Source organism: Acomys minous, assembly GCF_964271855.1.
Source record: "Acomys minous genome assembly, chromosome: 7".
Taxonomy (NCBI): Eukaryota; Metazoa; Chordata; class Mammalia; order Rodentia; family Muridae; genus Acomys; species Acomys minous.
Genome location: NC_140488.1, coordinates 54,850,678 through 54,866,573, shown reverse-complemented (window position 1 = coordinate 54,866,573; position 15,896 = coordinate 54,850,678). Strand labels below are relative to the sequence as shown.

Below are 15,896 nucleotides of genomic sequence, written 5' to 3'. Positions count from 1 at the left end.
GGCCATTTTTGGTACATCAACAATTTATTTAACATTGTGGATTTAAAAATATATGTGCATAATACACACACACACACACACATATATATTTCTGAAGCAGGTTTTTATTGTATAGCTGTGGATAGCCTGGAATTCAATATATAGACTAGGCTGTCTTCAATTCGCACCCTGCTGCTTTTGCATCTTTGTGACAGGGTCTTGGTATATAGCTCAGGCTGATTTTGAGATTGTGTCCGGAGGGTTCGAATTGCAAGAGTGAGCCAGCATGCACGAATTGGCTTGATAACCTTTAAATTGATGTGTGATTTTGCATATTTTTCCTGGTTGAGTGCTAGATATCTTTTGCTTTCTATAACCTTGTTATTCATAGGCTGTTGCCTTACTTGGATATGCCATTACTACACTGCTGAGTATGGTCAGGGTAGATTTTCCACAGGTCTGTGTTTGTTTGTTTGCTTTGATTTGTTTTGTTTCTGTCTATGTGGCGTTCTCTTTTCTAGCACTGTTTTATGTATCATCTTTTAAAGATCACTGTTTTCTCCCTCCTTTCCCCTTCTCTCTCTCTCTCTCTCTCTCTCTCTCTCTCTCTCTCTCTCTCTCTCTCTCTCTCTCTCTGTCTCTGTCTCTCTGTCTCTGTCTCTGTCTTTCTTTACTCTCATGGCCCACTGAAACTTTAACTCCTTTCCCCTTTCCTTACTCCAAATAAATCTTTCCATATCATAAGAAAGATCACTTTTCTTTTGTGTCTATTTCTATTAAGGGAGAAGCCATTTCTTGAATATTTACTCAGGACCAGGAAAGATGGCTTGGTGTGTAAAGGTTACTGTTGTCCAGCACAAAAACCTGAGTTCCGTTCCTAGAACCCACATGGTGGATGGAGAAAACCTGATCCTGCAAGTTTTCCTTTGACCTCCACATGTGTACTTTGGCAAGCATGTGTCCACACACATACATGGGCATATATGCATATATTATTATATAACCTATATTATACTAAAAATAGGTAGTAGGTAGAGCAAACAAGCAGTTGACAGGAAGTAAACGTAGGATTGTTAAGATAAAAAATTTGCAATATTTCTGAGATCGTGTGGTTACTTTTAACAGAAATATAAATACATTTTCCTACTTAACAACCTGTTTGATGGAACTAATTGAACGGGCTGATATAACTAATTGAAGTGGTTGAGAGTTAAGTCATTCTCTTCTACTTCTATGCTGAAGGCACCTGTCTTAAAAGTTTACGAAGCCTTTCTGTCCCTCCTCCTTAGACCCCGGTATCATCTTTGGGATTCAGCAGGAAATGGGTAGCTCCATAATGTTCATACAGGCTGTGTAGTAATTTTCCTTTGTTTTGCTCAGTAGATACTTGAAGATTGCTTTCTTTACCAAACTTGGGTTTATTAATATAAACTGTATACATGTATCGTCTCCCAGTTTTCAAAATATTTTTCCCAAATTGTTCTCCCTTGGGTCATATGATGGTATCTATTCCTTTGTATTTGTTGTGCAACACTCTATTCTTTGTAAAAATAACTCCTGAGTTCGCATATTTAGTTACTTTAAGCAGATGGAACACATTTTAAGGCTACTAGTAAATGCCTAAAGCCACAGATAGTGAGTGATAAATCACACAGAGAGAAACACAGACACAAACACACATACACATACACACACTGTTTTTCTTCTACGTATATGACTATGACAAAGTTTGATTTACCTGTTAGGTTCAGGATGGGCTTGAGAGATGGCCTGGTGGGTAAGAACACTTCGATTTCCACCACCCACATGGCTCTTCAGTCATCTGGAACTGAGTTTCAGAGATCCATCATGCTCTTGTGTCCTACCTAGGCACAGACATACATGCAGGCAAAACATTCATACATGTTTTAAAAAAACAACAAATTAGGTACAATAAGATTAGCTAATAATAAAGTATAATAATTATAATAGCATACTGCAATATAAGTTATGTGACTATATTCTTTCCTGAAAGAGTCAAGACAAATATTGACATTTTGGGACTGCAGTTGAGCAGAAACTCTGGAAGCAAATTTGCAGATGGGGTGGGATTACTGCATAGCACAAATACAGGACATTAGTGGTGACATGAACTTTCTATTTTATCCTCTTTAGTAAGCAAGTTTTGCTGGGTCCCATAATGTTTGCATGTTTCCATAATTGATCATGGTAAAAACTCATATAAAACTCCGTGAGACTTGCAGACATATGTTTGTTTGCTTATATTATGGTGACAGTTTGGCTTTAAGCTAGTTATACTGGCTATGAGAAGACTAGACGGAAGAAACCCAAATCACTGTTCAGCAAGAGGAAAGGTTATGTTTATGCTGGATGGGTCACATCAACATAGATTTTGGCATCAAACTTCCTATTAGTTTGACATGTTTTACTCCTGACTAATGTGCTTCCTGAGAACTTGCAATGAACTACTACTCAGTTACAAATGGCTATTTCTTAAGTAGTTCTTTTTTATTTGTTTTGTTTCACTATTTTTCTGATGAAACTCTATAACAATTCAATTGTGGACACTAGAAGATGTTTTAATATTTTAATTTATACAAATGGCTTCAGTTTGTTAGCGGTTTCCCTTATGGTTCCTTGGCCAAATTGATAAAAAAGATTTTAATAAACAGTTCAGAAGGAAGAGCTATGATCATTTTATTAGCACCTGAAAGAAAAATATCAGGGTAGTATGTGAGCATCTGCGTAGGGTGAGGAGAGAATCTTTTAGAGGAAGAGTATGGACTAACAGGTTGTGAGAAGGAGATTTTAGGATTTAGGCCAGTAGCTATGGAAAAGTTAGCAAGGAGTGTTGCAGGATATTTGATCACACTGTGAACTATGAGACTGTGTTATTTACTAGGAAAAACCTGTTTTTAGTTGTGGTGTGGCTCAGCCTTATCACACATTTTTAATCCTAGAGCGTTCTGATTGAAAACTAAACAGGATTAAATAAAGTCAAAGATAGGTCAAAAGGTGGAGCAAGCAACCACTTGACAGGAAGTGAACATAGGATTATTAAGATTAAAAAAACCATAGAGAGTAAGAGGAAGTCAGGAGGGTGGATAGAGAGAGATGCACAGGAAGTAGAAAGGAGGGGCATTTAGTTTGAGGTTTTTTAAGACTCCCTGGGAGAAAGAGACATTCCTTCTGGGACATTGGCTGAGAAGGAAGGTCAGCTGGGTGCTTTCTCTGATTCACTGAGCTAGCAGGCTTTTACCACAGCATGTGCTTATTGGTAAAATCAAACCATTGAAATTTTGTTAAAAACAACAAAGATGTGAAAGTTGAAAAAGTAAACTTTTCACTCAACTGTTAAGAATGTTCTGTCCATTGGATAGATCGGGGTAGGGGTTCAAAGTTTACTGCCACGTATTTGACCATGTCCCCTGCATGGGGGCCCTGGTGGCACTCAGAGGAAGGATAGCAGGCTACCAAGATGAGACTTGATACCCTATGAGCATATATAGGGGGAGGAAGTCCCCCTCAGGCACAGTCATAGGGGAGGGGAGTAAGGGGAAAATGGGAGGGAGGGAGGAATGGGAGGATACAAGGAATGGGATAAGAATTGAGATGTAACATGAATAAATTAATAAAATATATTTTAAAAAGTAAACTTTTGATTTAGAACTCAGGAAAAAGTGGGCAGGCTGAGCAGGTAAGGTGTATAAGCAAATGTGTAGCCAGTGCGGGGGGGAGGGGGGGAAAGAGAGACAAACACTGGGGAGGGCGGACAGAGACAGAGAAGGAGGAACAGACAGATAAATATAAATATCCTTTGGATTTGGGCTTGTATCCAAGGAGATACATTCTTCTTATTAGAACTCAGAAAAGCAACCAGGATTAGCAGTGAGGGTCTGCAAGCATCACTGTGGATGTAGAGATGCTTAGGGCATATAAGTACATATCTTATTAATACCATAGTTATTTCTTCCATCTTATTTACATGTCTTCAGGAGAGTGCTTTGTTGACTAGATGATTGATAAGTCAAGTTAGATGAAGTCTTATGGGAAGTGACTACAGTATCTTTGTAATCTTTTAATGTTTTTGGCAGTGTAATATGTCTCAAATACAAACAAACAAACAAAACGGCCAAAAATTCCCTCCCCCAAGAATGTAATATCACCATCCAGTGTCAGAGCCACAACTCAGATCTCATTTTCTTGAGGCAAAATATCCTTATGTAGCTCAGGTGTTCAGGAGCTCACTATGTAGAGCAGGCTATCTTCTAACTCATGAAGATATGCTGCCTACCTCTGCCTCCTACATGCTAAAAACAAAGGTTTGTACTACCATGTCTATCTTCCTCACTTTTAAAAACAAGCAAAGAAAAATGTAATAAAGCACGTTCAAGATAAAGAGAAAACTATTAAAATCTATAAAATGTAGCCATGCCTTTGTGGCCTCTAAGCCTGCTATTTCTTGTTCAGTTATCCAAGAACTTTTCTGTGATTTCACAGCCCTACCTCCAGTTAGCAAGGCCATTACATTTATGGTTTTATGTCCTTGGTGGAGTTCTGAAGGGAGTTTCTGTTTAATAAAGTTAAGCTTCCTTGTTGACTATTTCCAGAGTGTATGTTGAGAGTTTATGTTGAAATTGTCAACTCCTTGAAAGATGAGGTTAATATACTTTACTTCGTATGTCCCTGGAACTAAATTTAGGTAGATAACAGCAGAAACTGGGAAGATTTTTAGATTTTGTTTTAAGATTTATTATGTCTAATGTAATTTTCTTGCCATGCAACTTAAATAAATACAATAAATATTTTAAATGCAAATCCAAGCTAAATATTCATCTTCCTTACAAAAATCATTAGAATTTATTTCACAACATTTTCCTTCTATCTTTTTAATGGAAACAGGGAAAGAATCTTATGCAATGCTCATGAGCATGCAGTTACTGCTTACTGCTTTGTGGTTCACCATTCTCAAGTGCTGACTAATAAACCTGGAAAGGTCTGTGTCAGAAAGTAAAGCCAACAGCCTTTTTACACAAGCGAAGTTCATAGGAAAGAGACTGTAAGGCATGTGACCTTTGTGCTCTATAGCCCTTACTTGAATTCCGAATGTAGCTATGTATGTGTTGCAAGACATTAAGGGGGGAACTTATGTTAGTTTCCAAGCAAGTTAATTAGTAACTATACTTGGGTGCTGAGATGTTTTCATCTGTGCTGTGACAAGTTGCAACATACCCCACAGTATGATGTTTTCAATTCATCTTGTGATGGTATGTGGTTGGCCAGCACTGTATTGTTGCACACAGGCCAGGGAGTGTTACACAGAGTAGTATGGTTTAACCTCTCTGTGCCTATGTTTACTCATCATAGATAGAGGAAGTACCTACACAATAGGAATATTGTGGGAATTAAAACCCCACAGTACTTAGTGACTCTAAATTAGTAGTATTCACAATGCTGAGTATCTCTCTAGGTCCAACTGTTTTTTTTTTTTTTTAATTCTCCCTTTGTGCGTACAAATAAAAATAATAGCATTCCCTGTTAGTTATTGCCCATCAGAATTTGATAAGTATAGAGATTCTCATTCATTCATTCATTCATTCATTCTGTCTGTCTCTTTCTTCCTCCTCTCTTGTTTACTTTCTCTTTTATCTTTCTCCCTTCATCTCCTTGTTTCTCTTCCTTTTCTCCCCTATTTTTCTTCCATCCTCCACTGTATTTGTTTGACTTGTTGCATTGAAACTGGAGCAGTACACCTACTTGGCAAGGTCTAAATGGTTAAATATTGTTTTGCAGTTGTGACATTTAAAACAATTAATAAAGAACCTTAAGTATGCAGATATGTACTTTTGAGGTAATGTGTCATATAAGCAACATAGTGTTAATCAATATACCGGACTGCCTTGGCTGTCCTGGACTTGCTTTGTAGACCATACTGTCTTTGAACTCACAGAGATCCACCTGCCTTTACCTTCCTAAGTGCTGGGATGGAAGACATGCCCCACCACTCCTGGCTTACCAGGACATTTTTAACCCATTGTGGCGCCTGTTCCAAAGTATAAGGCTCAGTTCCTACCTTGCAGTTCCTACTTGTAGTTGAAAATAGAAATATTAGTTTACTCTGATAAATATTGTAATCAAAGTGTGAACCAAGTAATAAAAGGTGTGTTTTGTTTTATTTACTGCATTTCTAAAGCATTCTGTAGCTTACAAAAATACTGGTTCTTGTCAGCTTATGGTGATTGACACCATACTTCTTATATTTTCAAGTTATAAAACTGCTACTTCTTCAAAAAGGTATTGTCTTTGGGTCTACACATAGTCTCATTTCTACATTTCATATGAAAGAAAAAATGCCTACCCTAGTACATTCTATTATGGCATTAAAAAGGGAAGAACATATTCTAGTATTTTTCTAAGATAAATGCTCACCATTTAAAGCTCAGTTAGGAGTGTGCTTGTATATAGTGTATGAAATTTGAGATCTTACAAGTTCAATGGATAACTGAAAATGCAGGGGCCTTTCAACTTTGTAGATCAAATTTATACTTAAGCTCTTGAAGTAGTTCACTATAAGTACTCTTGAGACAGTTCTTATAAAGGCATTTAGATGCCAGGATAGTTTCATTTAATAGAGGGGGTGGATTGCCCCCTGTTTCTCATTTCAGACATTCAAGGACCTGGATCTAGAGTGTATCCTCTCCCATTCACTCTCTGAACACTTGCACTGAAAGAAGAGGCCAGTTGCTTTTTCTTCTATCTCCTTGTGAACGATTGCTAGTGCAGTTAACCTTACCTGTGGGTAAGAGAAACATTTTTGCAACCTTAGTCTGATGGTGTGTTTTCCACAGAAAATGTTTCAAGGAGATCACATTGGACCTCTTTTGTTTATACATACAAAGGATATGATTCTATGGGTGCATTATAGGTGTGTGTGTGTGTGTGTGTGTGTGTGTGTGTGTGTGTGTGTGTGTGCATGTACATGTGCATACTGAATTGAATTGTGAATTTAATCATCACTTCAGAACTTTAGTTCTGTAGGAAAATACAGTGATAGAACTAATTGTATATGCTACATCTCAGGACTGTAAAGGACTCATGTATATTGAAGATTTCTGTAGTATTGATTATGGCTATAAAATTAGTCATTTTATATAGAATAAGTATAACATTATTTAGAAAGTAGAATGAGAAGTTAATTTATGTATTTTAAAATTTCTTGGCTACCTCTATCCTGCTGCATATTAAAATGGGGCTAAAATTCAAGAAAACACAGCAAGAGAAATTCTGTAAATGTTGAAGCACATTTGTATTTTTATTTCAATGAATTGACTGTAATTTATTCTGTCTCTTGTATGACATTTAATTTCAACCTTCTAATTCCTAATTGACCAAATTGTTATCGATACAAATTACTCAGGATTGAAGACAATAGGACAGTCTACAAAAGCTATTAAAGTAAGGTTAGAACTTCTCAAATTTATCATGGAAAAGTTAGACCTTCTGTTGCATTTAAAATAGAACACACACACACACACACACACACATACACACACACACACACACACAACTATTAACAAGTTTAATGTGGCTGAAGAGCTAGGCACAAATATATGATATGTGTCTCTGTGAAGGGCCTTGCTTTTACATATTGGAATCTTTTTATGGCACCAGTAAAGTCAGAGAATTATAGAAGAGGTTAATAACTCCTTCATATTTTCTGGCTTTATACAAACTGTGATCAATATGTTGGTGAACAAATGCAGGTGTTATTCTAAATTCTAAGGGAAAAGGAAGAAAAGTGATATGTTTCAGCTTGAAAATCTTTGCATTTAAGTGATTCACAATATTAAAAATATTTGAGTAATTTGCTCTGTTCAATAAATGTGAAAGTGTTATTACTTTAGTTCAGAAAGTTTTCAGACAAAGGGACATATAAGACTTTGCCTTTTCTTTTGTCCAGTGACTACACTATATATGATGCTTTGAAAGCCAGGTATAGTTGCTGCTTTATCAGCTGTTATCTTTCCATGTGCAAAGTTACCTGTGAAGAGTTCATTTTAAAAAGCATGAAGTTAGAAAAAAAAATAGTGCCCTGTATGAGTAAATACTAATTCAGTTCTTGCTTTGACTAATACAATAAATGTTCATAACTAATACTACCTGTTAATTTATATTATGATGGCATTTGTAACTCATAGTAGCATAAGTGACATTTTTGGTATTCTCTGTTTATTATTTTGAGAGTTATTCTTGAGATCTCAGAAGTGAATGCCTTAAGCAAATTAAAACTGAGTTAAAATGAAAATAAATATAGAAATAAACAAAACACACTGTTAGATGAATGCTTTTAACAGGGCTATCACTACTGAGCAAAGAATCTGAAGCCCATCTTCAGAACAATCAAATTTAAACATTTTCACACATCTTTTTAATACTAAATTCTTACAAAACTTTTGGTATGGCTTCTGAAAATTAAAATATTTTTGCCTACCATATCACCATATTTTCTCAAGATATTTAGTTTAAAATATTTATCAATGTACTGTTTATAAGATTACAATAAAATTCTTGTGTGAATTTGAAAAAGCTGCCTGGTTTTCTCTGGACTGAGGCTGTTTGCTTTTAGTTAAGAAACCATGCCTTTGAGTTGCAACTTTGAATTCATGTTTCCCAAGTACTGAAGAGCTGAACTAAACAAACAAACTTTTAGACTTGACTCATTACTGAATTGTGGATTGTTTGGATATTCAGGACTATTGGGTAAAAGTACTGGTAATGGCATTAACTTAAATTGTTGGTTGAATTTTATGTATTATTCTTATAAAATAAGGGTTGATAATATCATATTCAAAATTCAGGTATAATTTTCAGTTTTTGGCAATTTATACTCTTGGAGCTTTAAAAGAGTGAATCAGTTTGTTTTGTCAGATTAATTCTGTAGCTACATCAGAAAACTAAATGATGTGATTATTTATAAAGGCTGCTTGAAGTAAATGCAAGGCAAGTCATTGTAAGGTGAAGTATCTAGTAGTAGTAATCACAGCCATTTAGAGGTTATTTGTGTGTTGTAAAGATAGTAATCACAACAGCATATATTTAAATTACTCTATTTAATACAAACAACAATCATATGACTGGGTACATTATTTCAATAACAAGGGTAATTTTAAACAAAATTACATATACTAAGATCTTTCTCTATTCGGAGTTGTATGGCCTAATCTGAGCTCTTATCATAACAATTGGATTTCTATTTCTCTTTCTCTTTTTCTGTCACTCTTTTTAACAGCCCCAATTCCATCAATCATTGCAAATCTGAATGCTTACACTATGCTAGACACTGTGTAAAATCCCCAAGGGTATGATAGGAACAAGGAGTGATGAGACCAAGTTTGAGTGTGGTTTGTGCATGCCTGCAAATCTAAAATTGGGGAGAGTCAGGGGGTGGGCATTGAGAGTGTGAGGCCAGCTTGAACTGCATGGGAAGACTATCTGAAAATATGACAATAATAAAATACACACACACACAGAGAGAGAGAGAGAGAGAAAGAGAGAGAAAGAGAGAGAGAGAGAGAGAGAGAGAGAGAGAGAGAGAGAGAGAGAGAGAGAGAGAGAGAAAGAGAGGGAGTTGGAGGAGAGATCTTTAGTCCTGATCACATGGAATTTCCAGTATAGCAAGGAAGGCAAATAGCAAATAACTGTTATCTGATTATTACAAAAAGGGGAGGTCAGAAATCATGGGTGACTTACTACATGACAACAGTAACCTTAGATAAGAGAAGATAGAATGAATGGGTGACAAAGAGAGGAAGGTGAGGTGGAATATGCACTCTTAAGTCCAGCAAAGAGCCCAAAGCAAAGCCAAGACTAACAAACAAGTGCAAGCTCTAAACAACAGTGTTATACACTGATTCATACTGTTTACTAAAGACTTCGGGATGATAGAAAAGTTTCAAAGCATGGGATCTAATTAAAAGGCCTAAATGTTATTTAAACTGTGAAAACAAAATGGAATAATAATTCTCCATAACATTAAAGTGGGGATTAAAATAAGGCAACATATGTAAAGCTCTTAGCTTAGTGCCTTTCACGTAACAAACACTCAGTAGAGGCCTGCTGTTACATACACAAGAAATATCATTGCTGACTGCTGTAAGCTTCTCCTGAGCTTCTGATTGCTTCAGTCTATCATGAACATTATGGGTCCACAGCCCTTTTTGGAAATTCTGAAGCCTATTAACTCTGAAAATGGCCAATCTTAGTTAGGGTTTCTGTTGCTGCAATAAAACACCATAACCACAAAGCAAGTTGGGTCAGAAAGTGTTTGTTTGGCTTATACTTCCATATTGTTTTTCATCATCATAAGAAGTCAGCACAGAAACTCAATCAGGGCAGGAACCTGGAGACAGGAACTGATTCAGAGGCCACAGAGGGGTGCTGCTTACTGGCTTGCTCCTTATGGCTTACTCAGCCTGCTTTCTTATGCAACCCAGGACCGGAAACCCAGGGATGGCACTATCCAAAATGGCCTGGGCTTTTCTTCATTGATCATTATAAGAATGCCTTACAGAAGGTTCACCTAGTCTTACTGCAAGTTGATATACCGTGGCTGGTTGATAAGCATGGGAGGCCTCCCATATTCTTGAAGAGAAAGGAAGGAGGGAGTGGATGAGGAGAGGGAGACTAGGAGGAGAAACTGTGATCAGAATATAAATATATAAAATAATTAAAAATAAATAAAGTGGCTGAATAAAAAAAAAGAAAGAAGAAAATACCTTACAGCTGTATATTATGCAGGGATTTTCTTAACTGAGGCTCCTTCCTGTCTGATAACTCTAGCTTGTGTCAAGTTTTATAAACTGGCAATAAAACCTGCCTTACTTGAGTCTGTGTACAGACTTTACTTATCATGCTTGGTGGAACATCTGTGTTTCATTGCTAAACTTGCATGCAGTGCAGTATGCTACTGTGGTCTTCCTGGATATGTTTTGTTATTTGTGGTACCCATAACCATATTTCTTTTGAATTATTTTGAATTCCAAAGTATATCTGGCTTCAAAAGTTCCAGAAAAGATTGTGGATCCATGCTATGCAAATTCAACTTTTAAAAACATTATATCTCTGTGTCCCTCTGTGAATCAGGAAGTCCTTAGGACCCCCAGAATTTGGCAAATGTATATATTGCCATTTGTGGTTTTCTAGATTGACTCTCATATGACCACAGCCTGCATCTTGAAAATCTAATGCCCTTCCTTTTGAACCTTTTGCTTCAGAAGGCCATTTCTCAACAAAGTTACACTTAAGAAATACTTTAACTATTTCTTCCCTGAATTTGTCTTGTACTTAGGTGAATTTATCCACCAAACACTTGAATATGTATTAGGTTGCTCAAAGTGTTAGTGAGTAGAAAGTGAATGAGATCTCTGCTGTGAGGGGACCTGTTTTCTAGTAAGCAGAATATAACATAGAACTAGTGAACAAGATCTTGTAGGTAGTGGGTAATGCTGTGATGACAATAGAGTACAGTGTGGTAGAGGAGGAAAAGCTGCAGACCATGGAGCTTAGTATTTAATTATTGACTTGTTTCATTGTGGTTAGTTTTCACTGCTGTTTAGATTGCATATGCCTTAAGGGAAGAATCATGCCTTATATTTATATATACCATAAAGTACTGGGTGTTTAATAATGAGTACTTACTCAATGCTTGCTTGATCTATTCATCTTTTGTTTAACCGAGAAGCTACAATTTTATTTATTAAACATTGATCTCCATTTGACTACCTTATCAACTCAAGTGTAACTAATGCACGAATTACTTCATTGAAATATTGAAATATTTTTATCTGTGTAAGGCTAACTTTTTTATTCCTGTTTTTCCCCTTTTAATTCATAGACCAAGAAGGAAAAAATATTTCTAATTCAGTTTAGTATCTAGTAAACAAATGTGATTTCTGTACCTACAGAAGAAACTCTTATTACAAAAACTTGATACTCCTGCAATTCTTTTGCTTAATTCAGATATTAAGTGGCTTTCACTAATTTATTATTAGAAACTTTCGTTGAACAGCTAAGTGGTGAATATACATTTTCTGACTATGTTCTGAGGTGCATTATGCTTATTAAATGGAAGAGACTGTTGGATTCCCATACCATAGTTGTCTGTCCTAATGTTCAAGTTTAATAGTGGTACAGTTTATTTTGTATTGAATTCATATCTTGTTTGGACAGACTAACAAAACTAAGTTAATATAGTAACAGTCTTTTGCTTCATGAAAAAAATGGAAGTCTTGGACTTTGATGTTATATTTGATCTCTTGTATATAAATATTTTATTCTTTTTACATTGAAAGAACAGCTTGAGAAGAAGATCCCAGAAGGAATGTTTCTTGTCAGAACAATGGCAGAAAGAATTTTGACTTTTAGTAGCAAAAACTTTGGCAGTTTAAAGTTTGAGGATTGAACTTGACAGTATTTCTGAGATGGTGTAGTTAGTGTTAACAAAGATATAAACTTTTTTTTTACTACTTAAATGATGAAATGGATGCTCATAGGTGTTAACCAGCAAAGTTAGGGAGATAATTGAAGCTTAATGTCAATAACGCTATCTTCTCATCTGTTAGGGTTCTGGCCATTGAAAGAAAGACTATGTTTCTTTAAATTTGTAGTGTCTAACATGCTGCCAGTTCATCTAGCATCTACTCATAAATGCTAATTGTGATGGAGGACAATTATGGTTAAGATGATATGTTCCTGTTCAAAAATAACCCTTATGTTAGAAAGAATATGAAAGAATGATTGAGGGTAATTTTAAATACAGAGATTAAGTACCATGGTGTTGAAAACTATTTTTTTCTCCTGTCATCCTAGAAGTAAATCTGTACATTGAGTTTGCTTCTACAATTCAGATTACAGCTATTTTTTGGTGAAATAAATAGAATAGAGAGATACCAAACTCATATAAAATCTTTATGAAGGATTTCGGTGACGACTAAGAATATTGATTTTGATTACTAGATCTTCAAATGATCTTGAATTATTTTGACTGGTCTTACTAGCTTTGGAAATTCACAGTATAAGATCTTTAAAGTTTGAAGGCAGATCTCCTTCCTTGTATAACTGCCTCTGATCTGAATAGGTATTGGGCAGACATAAAGGAATCCAGCCCTGCCTGATGGATGTTGACTCCTTTGTTCCCCTTAAGGTCTGTCTAACTGGAAAAGTAGGTGAAGGCTGTAGTAAGGTACTGCTTCATCAGAACTCCTACAACAGTTGTCCCTTCCCTGTTTTTTTCAATCCTCTGATCTCTAACCTATATAGTAGATGTTCAAATATTTGTTATATTGATTTGAATGTGTCTTTCTGTGTCCCATTGCCCTGGCCCTTTTGGAAAGCAAGCTACTTAAAACTGGGTGAATAATTGACCATCCTTCTTTTTTTAATGGCCAGCTTATTGATTTTCTTTAAAAGAGAAGAAAATTGTCAAATACAGTGATTGAGTTTTTGAGTTGACGATGACTTTTGAATTATATCCAATTTAATTGTCCAATTTCTGTGCTATTAGACTAATTGCACAATGTTTATAAAGCATTGTATTTCCATGTAACATTAGCCATGAGAGAGTTGACTCTTTACATCTTGCTGCTTTTGTTAATTTCTGCCTGATTGAGAAAATTAAAAGTTAATTTTCTTGCAATAATGATCTTTTGCATTGCAATCAGAACTTCAACATTAGAGTTTATAAGTAAGACAGCCATTTCTCTTATACTTAAGGGGTTGAGACTCTAGAGCAATGCTTTTATAATTATATAATGCTATATAATACTGCACTGTTATATTTAATATAGATGATCATAAATGAAGTTTAATAAACTCTGATTGCTTGACTAATGCATAAAGTGATTGCTTCTTCAGAGTTGAGTTTAATGAAAATATATGGTCACTATACTTATTGATGTAATATGCCCCCAATGTAATGATCATTATCATTAGCTTTACATAATAAAAACTTACCAAAATGGCTTTAATCAGTGCTTTTAATTCAAGGCTGTGATTGCAGTTTATAGGGTCAGTTTTGTCTTTTGGGTTTTGATGTTCTTTCAAGTTCATGCATATCTCTACTGTTTGTGTAAAGGAGTAGGACACATGTTTCCTTCTGTGTGGTTTGAGGGATAGATACGCACATCTATATAAATTAAATTCAGAAATGATTTGAGAACTTTTCCATGAAGAACATTTAGAAATTAAGTGATGGTTTATCTGTTCTTTAAAATGGTGTTTTCCTGTGCATAGCCTCTTATATATGTTTGGTAAATGTTCTACCACTGTGCTATAATGGAGTCCTGAAAGTGTACTTTAATACAGTCATTTTCAAATGTGTTTTGAAGATCAGTCCATATGAATGTGATTGATTTAATCTTGCCCCAAAGCAGCTCTTTACAGGTTTTTTTGAACTTCTTGTTTGGTGTCATTTTGTTACTATGATGGAGTGCTTCTGTACATTTTGACTGACATTCAGTTATGTGCCCAAAAACATTTGTTCTCTATTGATGATCATTTGTGACTTGTACTACAATTTAAATACATTTTTAGTATACAGTGGCCAAAAATCAAAATTTCTGAAACTCATTTTCTTTGTATATGCTAAAAATTTAACTTTTCAGCAAACTATGGACATCTCTTTTTTCAAAGAATTTTAAAGAAAGGTTTTTAATGTCATATTTATGAAATAAGTTTGTGAAAAAAGAACTTTAATTACTTTTTACATGTGTGTGTGTGTGTATGTGTGTGTCTGCATGAATGCCTGATGAATGTGTGCAGGTGCCTGCAGAGTGAGAAAAGGTGAAGGATCTTCTAGAGTTATAGGTGGTTATAAGCCACCTTACATGGGTGCTAGGTATTGAACTTGAGTTTTCTACAGGAACAGTATATGCTTTTACCCACTGAGCCATCATTCTAGCTCCTGAAACAAATATTTTGGTGATAGAAATGTTTTAAAAAATAGGCATATTACAGTAAATGTTCACATTTATATAGAATGTATGTTCTGTGGTGAAATGAAATATATAAACCAAGAAATCAAGAGTGGAGTGTTTTCCTTTATGGCTCTCTATCATAAGTAATTGGGATAATTTTTTATGTGAATATAATTTGCTTTTAGCCTTGGGGTACTCTATCATTCTTGAACATAACTATTAGGGAAAATTCTTCAAGAATAAAATAGATCACAGTCGTTATCCAGTTTTATTTTCCAACAGGGCTCCACATTTGGTTTACCAATAGTCAAAATTGAATTTTAAGGATGCTCTAGAGATAGAAGTACTCCTACTAAAATGAACATTCCAGGTCAAGGGATCTGCAAAGCTACAGACAGGACATCATAGGACATATTCTGCATGAAAGATTTCAATTTTTGCTTTTGTAGTACAAAGGTCAAGAAGGAAGAAGTAGAAGATAGCCTGGGGCCAAGTCATACAGAGCCTGGATACCCTTGGCTTATTAGTTCTTACAATACCAAAAGGCATTAAATATTTATGAAAAGGAGTATGAGAGTCATTCATAATCATTATTGAGCTTTAATGTACTAAGCATTGTTTTAGGCATCAGAACTAAACAGAAAATAATCCTTATCCGTATACAGCTCATATTTGAGTAGAACAGATAGTAAATGTAGTGCAATGGAAGAATGCTTGCTTAACATGTACAAGGCTCTGGGTTCCATTCCCAATGCTAGAGAAAACAAAGCAAAAGCCAACAGTCAGTGAATAACAATAACTTATAGATTGGTATAGTAAATATTATTTGAAGAAAGAAATAAAAACAAGGGAATATGTGGATTAGTCCTATGTTATTACTAGAATAGTATTACCAGAGTAAGGCTTACTGAGTAAAAAGCATTGCTAGGAGGATGAAGGAGCAAA

The 15,896-nt window shown here is 35.3% G+C and overlaps 1 protein-coding gene across 3 annotated transcripts in view; it reads left to right on the top strand.

The window, feature by feature from the left end:
• Positions 1–15,896, top strand: part of DIAPH2 (diaphanous related formin 2) — a 696,864-nt gene that overhangs the window by 28,951 nt on the left and 652,017 nt on the right. The window lies entirely within an intron of this gene.